Source organism: Narcine bancroftii, chromosome 3 (assembly GCF_036971445.1).
Source record: "Narcine bancroftii isolate sNarBan1 chromosome 3, sNarBan1.hap1, whole genome shotgun sequence".
Taxonomy (NCBI): domain Eukaryota; kingdom Metazoa; phylum Chordata; class Chondrichthyes; order Torpediniformes; family Narcinidae; genus Narcine; species Narcine bancroftii.
Window position 1 is genome coordinate 158175451 of NC_091471.1, and position 8043 is coordinate 158183493.

Sequence of the window (8043 nt, forward strand, 5' to 3'; positions counted from 1 at the left end):
AGTCGAGGACCCATGATTCGGAGCCGAACAGGAGTGCGGGTATGACAACGGCTCTGTATACGCTTATCTTTGTGAGGTTTTTCAGTTGGTTGTTTTTCCAGACTCTTTTGTGTAGTCTTCCAAAGGCGCTATTTGCCTTGGCGAGTCTGTTGTCTATCTCGTTGTCAATCCTTGCATCTGATGAAATGGTGCAGCCGAGATAGGTAAACTGGTTGACCGTTTTGAGTTTTGTGTGCCCGATGGAGATGTGGGAGGGCTGGTAGTCATGGTGGGGAGCTGGCTGATGGACCGAGGTGCACCAAAGAAGAGGTACAAGGACTGCCTAAAGAAATCTCTTGGTGCCTGCCACATTGACCACCGCCAGTGGGCTGATATCGCCTCAAACCGTGCATCTTGGCGCCTCACAGTTCGGCAGGCAGCAACCTCCTTTGAAGAAGACCGCAGAGCCAACCTCACTGACAAAAGACAAAGGAGGAAAAATCCAACACCCAACCCCAACCAACCAATTTTCCCCTGCAACCGCTGCAACCGTGTCTGCCTGTCCCGCATCGGACTTGTCAGCCACAATCGAGCCTGCAGCTGATGTGGACTTTTACCCCCTCTATAAATCTTCGTCCGCGAAGCCAAACCAAAGAAAGAAAGTCATTGTAGTTATCTCTGCCTCGACCATTTTTTTCTGGCAGCCCGTTCCAAACACCCACCACCCTCTGTGTGAAGAAAATGCCCCTCAGGTCTCCTCTCGCTTTACATCCATGCCTCCCGATCCTGGGAATATACGGTGACTATTCATTTTATCTCTAAACTTCTAAAGAGTCTGTGGTAAACCACTGTCTGTATATTTTATCTGTTTGGGCACACCCATTGGCCGACTGTACCTGTGGCCCCTCCCATAGGCTCCTGAGTAAAGGTGACTGTTCCACAGCCCCCTCCCCAGGACAGATCGAGCATCATGGACGTGCCTTTGTTCTATAGCGAATAAAAGCTTAATTTCAGGCTTTTGGAGTCATTGAACTATTTATTTATAACTCGAGGACTACCAAAAATCACCGTTTTGTGGAAAATATAGATTTAGCAATATTTGGCCTTGACCGGTGTGTTTGGACAGTGGTCTTCAATTCTGAGAGCTATATTTTTTTAATAATGGAGCAGATCCTGAAACCAGAGAAGCTGGATATCGACCCTCAGTCACCTGAGGCATCTACCAACTTCATACTCTGGCTACACTGTTTCGAGGCCTTCCTGCAGGCATCTTCATCCATCGTGCAGTCAAATTACAGGTTCTGCACTCTCGAGTCAGCACCCTGGTGTACTCGATGATCAGGGACGCTGTGTCGTATCAGGAGGCCATGGACATTCTAAAGGGTCAGTACCTACGAAAGATTAATGAAGTCTATGCCAGGCATCTCCTGGTGACCCGAAAGTTGCGATCTGTGGAGTCAAACGCCAAGTTCCTCCGGGCCCTGCCAACCCTTGGTTAGGGCTGTGAATGTAAGGCTGTGACAGCTGTGGAGTACACTGAGGACCTGATCAGGGATGCCTATGTTGCAGGGATCAGGTTAAACTACATCCGCCAAGACTATTGGAGCAAGAGGAACTCAGCCTGCAGAGAGCAGTCGAGGTGGCAGGTACGCTGGAGATGACCCTTCAGAATATAGAGACCTACTCAATTGACAATGTGGCTGCTTCATGGTGGGCCCATGCACCGCCATCTTGGGATGTCCCACCACCCATCGCCCCACTAACAATCTGACCATGGCGGCTATACTCCAATTGCATACGAAATACTATTTCTGTGGTCTGGCCAAGTACCCGAGGAAATGCTGCCCAGTGAAAGACATGGTCTGCTCCAGCTGAAGAAAGAAGGGACACTATGCTAAGGGTGTGTAGTTCCAAACTCATTCCCAGCAGCGCCGCATGCGGACCGTGTGGGGTGCCATCTTGGATGCCTCCATCGCCGGGAACTAGCAGCGCCAAGTGCAAGTTGTGGGGCCGCCATCTTAGGCGCCAACTTCGGGATTCAGCAGTGCCGCATGTGGGCCATAGAGCCCACCATCTTGGACACTGCCATCTTCTGAATCAGCACACGATCTCTCCACCGCAGTGACAAGCAATGCTCCAACACTGGCCTCAATAACACTCGACCAGGACAGCCCGCATCAGCTCGCCAGGTCAATGATGGACATTCAGGTAAACGGCCACACGATGTTCGATAGTGGGAGCACGGAGAGTTTCATTCATCAAGAAATTGTAAGGCCAATAAACCAAAAGGTCACCTTGGCCTCAAAGTCACATACGGTGGATGTCCGGAGCTACAGCATAGTGATCCTGACTGTGCGGGGTACCCACTATAAAAGACTTTAAACTTTTGATAATGCTGCAGCTCTGTGCTGCTGTGCTACTGGGACTTGAATTTCAATGTCACCTTAAAAGATTGATGATGGAGTTCGATGGGTCCCATCCACCCTTCATTGCCTACAACCAGGAGTTCTCAAATCATCCACTGCGCTTCACCACCCTTCAGCAAACCCCCCCCCCCCCACATCGGATACAGCCAGCAACCCAGTCGCTCAATGTGCATGATCTGAGGACTCTCTACACTCAAAATCATCCTCCCCCCCAACTGTTGTTTGCCAACCTCACCCCTGACTGTAAACCCATCACCACTAAAAGTAGACGGTACACTGCCGGGGACAGGGCCTTTATTTAGGTGGAGGTGCAGCTGCTACTCATTGAGCCCAGCACCAGCCCTTGGAGAGGCCAAGTGGTGGTAGTGCGGAATGGGGAGCACAGGATGGTCATTGACTACAGTCAGACCATTAATAGGTACTCACAACTAGAAGCGAACCCCCTCCCCTAATACCCAATGTGGTGAACCAAATTTCACTGTATCGGGTCTTCTCTACCATCGACCTGAAATCCGCATATTATCAGCTCCCTATCTGCCCAGAGGACCGCCATTATACTGGGTTCAAGGCAGATGGCGTCTACAACTTCCTGCGGGTCCCCTTCGGTGTCACCAAGGGAATCTCAGTGTTCCAGAGGGAGATGGACCACATGGTGGATCAGTACAAGCTGCAGGTTAGATTCCCATATCTCAACAATGTCCCAATTTCTGGCCGTGACCTGCAGGACCATGATGTAAACCTTCAAAGTTTCCTCCAAACCACCATACTCCTCAATCTCATGTACAATAAGGTCAACTGCATATTTTGCACAACCCATCTTGCCATCCTTGGCTGTGTCGTTAAGAACAGAGTCATTAGCCTTGACCCTGATTGCATGCGCCCACTTCTGGAACTTCCCCTCCCCCACAGCCTGAAGGCCCTGAAAAGGTGCCTGAGCTTTTTCTCTTACTATGCCCAGTGGGTCCCTAACTATACAGATAAGGCCTGACCCCTCATCACATTCATTTCTTTCCCTTTGATGTCAGAGACACATGCAGCCTTCATCCACATCAAGGCAGATATTGTCAAGGCCACAATACATGCTGTGGATGAATCCATCCTGTTCCAGGTAGAAAACGATAACCAGGCAGGCAGGCCATTTCCTTTTTTTCCGTACCATCAGGGCCCGAAATACGAAACCTCTATGTTGAGAAGGAAGCTCAAACCAAAATCGAGACAGTGTGGCTCTGGAGACACTACCTGACTGATAAACAATTCACCCTGCTAACTGACCAACGTGCAGTTGTGTTTATGTTCAATAATCAGCAGTGGGGTAAAATCAAGAATGACAAGATATTGAGGTGGAGAATCGAACTGTCCACCTAAAATCACGATATCCTGTACTGGCCCTGGAAACTCAATGAGCCTTCTGATGTCCTATCTTGCGGGACCAGCACACAGATCGATCGCTTACAAGTCGTTCACAATGATCTCTGCCACCCCAGAGTTACCAGGTTCTTCGTCAAAGCCCGCAACCTGCTGTACTTCATTGAAGAGATCTGATCAATGACCAAAAGCTGCTAAGTCTGCGCCGAGTGCAAATCACACTTCTACTGGCCAGACGGAGTGCGGTTGATAAAGGCCACCTGCCCCTTTGAACACCTGAGTGTCAATTTCAAAGGACCCCTGCCCTCCACGGACCCCAATGTGTACTTCCTTAATGTTATTGATGAGTACTCCTGTTTTCCATTTACCATCCCCTGCTCTGACAAGACAGCTGCCAGTCATCAAGGCCCTGCTCAGTCTCTTCACTCTCTTCAGCTTCCCCAGCTATATTCATAGCGATCAGGAGTCCTCTTTCATGAACGATGAGCTAGTACTGGTTGGCCAGAGCATTGCCACGAGCAAGACCACCAGCTACAACCTCTGGGGAAATTGGCGGGTGGAAAGGGAGAACATCGTGGTCTAGAAGGCTGTTCTCTTTGCCCTATGGTCTAAAGGCCTTCCAGTTTCCCACTGGCAAGAGGTCCTCCCGGAGGCACTCCACTCTATCAGGTCTCTCCTACATACTGTCATGAATACCACACCCCATGAATGTATGTTTTCCTTTCCCAAAAAATCTGCAAAAGGGACCACGCTGGCGGCGTGGTTGATATCCACAGGCCCGGTCCTACTCTGGAAGCACGTGGGGTGCAATGTCCAACCCTCAGGTTGAAAGTGTCCACCTCCTCCATGCTAACCACCAATATGCCTATGTGGCATACCCTGATTAGCATGAGGACACTGTCTCCGTTAGGAATTTGACACCCTGAGTGGCTCTGGAGATTCCACTAATCACCCCACACCTCCTCCACCCCTAGCCACCCACGATGCACCAGGGTCATGCCACATAACCTTACTCACAACAGAGGACATGCCAGACCCATCGCCGTATACCCACCAGTCCAATGCCAATGAATGCACACAGGCACCCCAGACTGCTTAGGACCCCACCACTGCACTGCAACAGCAACCCAAATTACAATGATCACAGTGAAAAACCAGACCACTTGAAAGACTTAACTTGTAACTATATCATCAACACTTCACCCTGTTGGACTCTTAAAAAAACGGGGAGAATGTGGTTAACCACTGTAGGTATATATTTATCTGTTTGGACACACCCATTGGCTGACTGTAATTGTGGCTCCTCCCACAGGATCCTGAATAAAGGTGACTGTTCCACAGCCCCCTCCCCAGTGCAGGACAATCGAGCAGCATGGATGTACCTTCGATTTATAACAAATAAAAGCCTATCAGTTTGTTCACTTCAGTCTTTTGGAGTCATTGATGGTGCATCAAAGTCATCACTCAGGCTCCTCTGCTCCACGGGAAAATATGTTCCAGTCTATCCAAGCTCTCCTTAAAACTCAAGCCCTCCAGCCCTGGGAACATTCTTGTGAATCTTTCCACCTCAATGACATCTTTCCAATAAAAATTAACCAGAATTGTACACTGTATTCCAAACCTTACTAATATCTTGTGCAGCTATGAGATCACATCCCAACTCCTATACACAATGCCCTGACCAATGAAGGCAAACATGGTCAATTCCTTCTTCACTGCTTGGCTGCCCTGGTTTAACTTCCCAAAATGCATCACTTCACACTTGTCTGAGTTAAATTCATCTGTCATTCCTTGGCAACTCTTCCAGTTGATCTAGATCCTGCTGTAACCTTAGAGAACCTTCATCACTCCACCACTCCACTGACATTGGTGTCATCTGCAAACTTACTAACCATGCCAACTCTGAATTCATCCACATAGCTAATACAAATATCAAACGATAGACATCCCAGCAAATCCTGCAGCGCACTACTAGTCACAGACCTCCGAACTGAAAAGCACCCCCATCACCACCTTCTGACTCCTACCACTAAGCCATCTTACCTGGATCCCTTGTGATCTCACCTACTGGAATAGGCCACCATGTGGGACCTCGACTAAAGCCTTGCCGAAGTCCATGTAAATAATGACCCCACTCTGCCTCATTAATCGTCTTCATCACCCCTTCAAAAAACTTAATTCAAAATGTGAGACATGACTTCCATGCACAAAGCCGTGCTGACTATCCCTAATGGGTCCTGGCCTTTCCAAATGCAAAGTGGTTTCTGTCCTCTGCTACCTCCAACCACTGATTTTAGATTTACCGCCTGTGGGTTCTGGTGCAGGAGGCAGAAGGTTGTAGTGGAGGGTTGTTTTTCAGGCCGCAGTTCTGTTTATTTGTCCCATTATACCTGCTTTGCGGAAACTGCCAAAATGTTTGGCCTGGAAGTCAGCCTGAAGAAAACTGAGGTCCTCCATCAGCCAGCTCCCCACCATGATTACCAGCCCCCCCACATCTCCATCGGGCACACAAAACTCAAAACGGTCAACCAGTTTACCTATCTCGGCTGCACCATTTCATCAGATGCAAGGATCGACAATGAGATAGACAACAGACTCGCCAAGGCAAATAGCGCCTTTGGAAGACTACACAAAAGAGTCTGGAAAAACAACCAACTGAAAAACCTCACAAAGATAAGCGTATACAGAGCCGTTGTCATACCCACACTCCTGTTCGGCTCCGAATCATGGGTCCTCTACCGGCACCACCTACGGCTCCTAGAACGCTTCCACCAGCGTTGTCTCCGCTCCATCTTCAACATCCATTGGAGCGCTTACATCCCTAACGTCGAAGTACTCGAGATGGCAGAGGTCGACAGCATCGAGTCCACGCTGCTGAAGATCCAGCTGCGCTGGATGGGTCACGTCTCCAGAATGGAGGACCATCGCCTTCCCAAGATCGTGTTATATGGCGAGCTCTCCACTGGCCACCGTGACAGAGGTGCACCAAAGAAAAGGTACAAGGACTGCCTAAAGAAATCTCTTGGTGCCTGCCACATTGACCACCGCCAGTGGGCTGATAACGCCTCAAACCGTGCATCTTGGCGCCTCACAGTTTGGCGGGCAGCAACCTCCTTTGAAGAAGACCGCAGAGCCTACCTCACTGACAAAAGGCAAAGGAGGAAAAACCCAACACCCAACCCCAACCAACCAATTTTCCCCTGCAACCGCTGCAATCGTGTCTGCCTGTCCCGCATCGGACTTGTCAGCCACAAACGAGCCTGCAGCTGACGTGGACTTTTTACCCCCTCCATAAATCTTCGTCCGCGAAGCCAAGCCAAAGACCTGGTAGAGTGAGAAGGTCTCTACAGCAAGCAGTGTAACAGGTCAAATCTAACATTTATAAAAATGTAAGTAGAACAAGAGCACAATTTGCAGTATGGAAATACTGAATGGAAAACAGTTAATTAGTGCCTAGCAAGGGCCGCAGGAGAGCACTGTTTTGGGGTTCAAAAAGGGTCCTGATGGCTGTGGGGGAAAACTCTTTGAAAGCCTGTTAATGCACGATTTCATATTTTTCAACCTTTTCCCTGGGAGAAGAGTGTATGTCCAGGGTGTGATTGGGTCCTTTAGTACATTGGCTGCCTTTACCAAGCAATTGGAGACGTAAAAGCAATCCATGACTCTGAAATGTTGTCTATTTATTTTCATATGAATGAGATGGACATGAGTTATTGTTCAAATGCTGAGTAACTGAATGAGTTCATCTGCCACCACCAACCCCCGCCCCCACTGTGAATGCTAAATAACACTTGTACCACCAGAGGGCAGCATAGTCCAAGTTTTGGAATTCAGGATAACTGGGAGAACTAGATTTAAACCCGCCATATTCCAGAAGCTCTTGAGAAACTGTTTTAAAACCCTCTGCAGGACGCAGGTGACTCCCCACTGCTGACATAGAAGGTGAGAAGAAGGCAGAGTATGTGCCAAGGTAGACCTGTGGCCCATGGGCCTTGCAGCACCATCAATATCAGGGCTGGTCCTCAAACCTTCTCCACCCAGTCCCATTCTCCCTGTTTTCCCAGTGCCTGGTAATCTACCTCTGCCTTGAATAAACCCAGTGACTCGAATACACAGCTCGGAATTCCAAAGGGTCTGAAATCTCTGAGAGAAATTCCTCCACATCTCACCTTAAATGCGTGACTCCCTATCCTGAAATGCTGCCCCTGGTTCTAGATTTCTCACTAAGGAACACATACTCTCTGCATAGAATCAAATGCTCTCATTCTTCCAA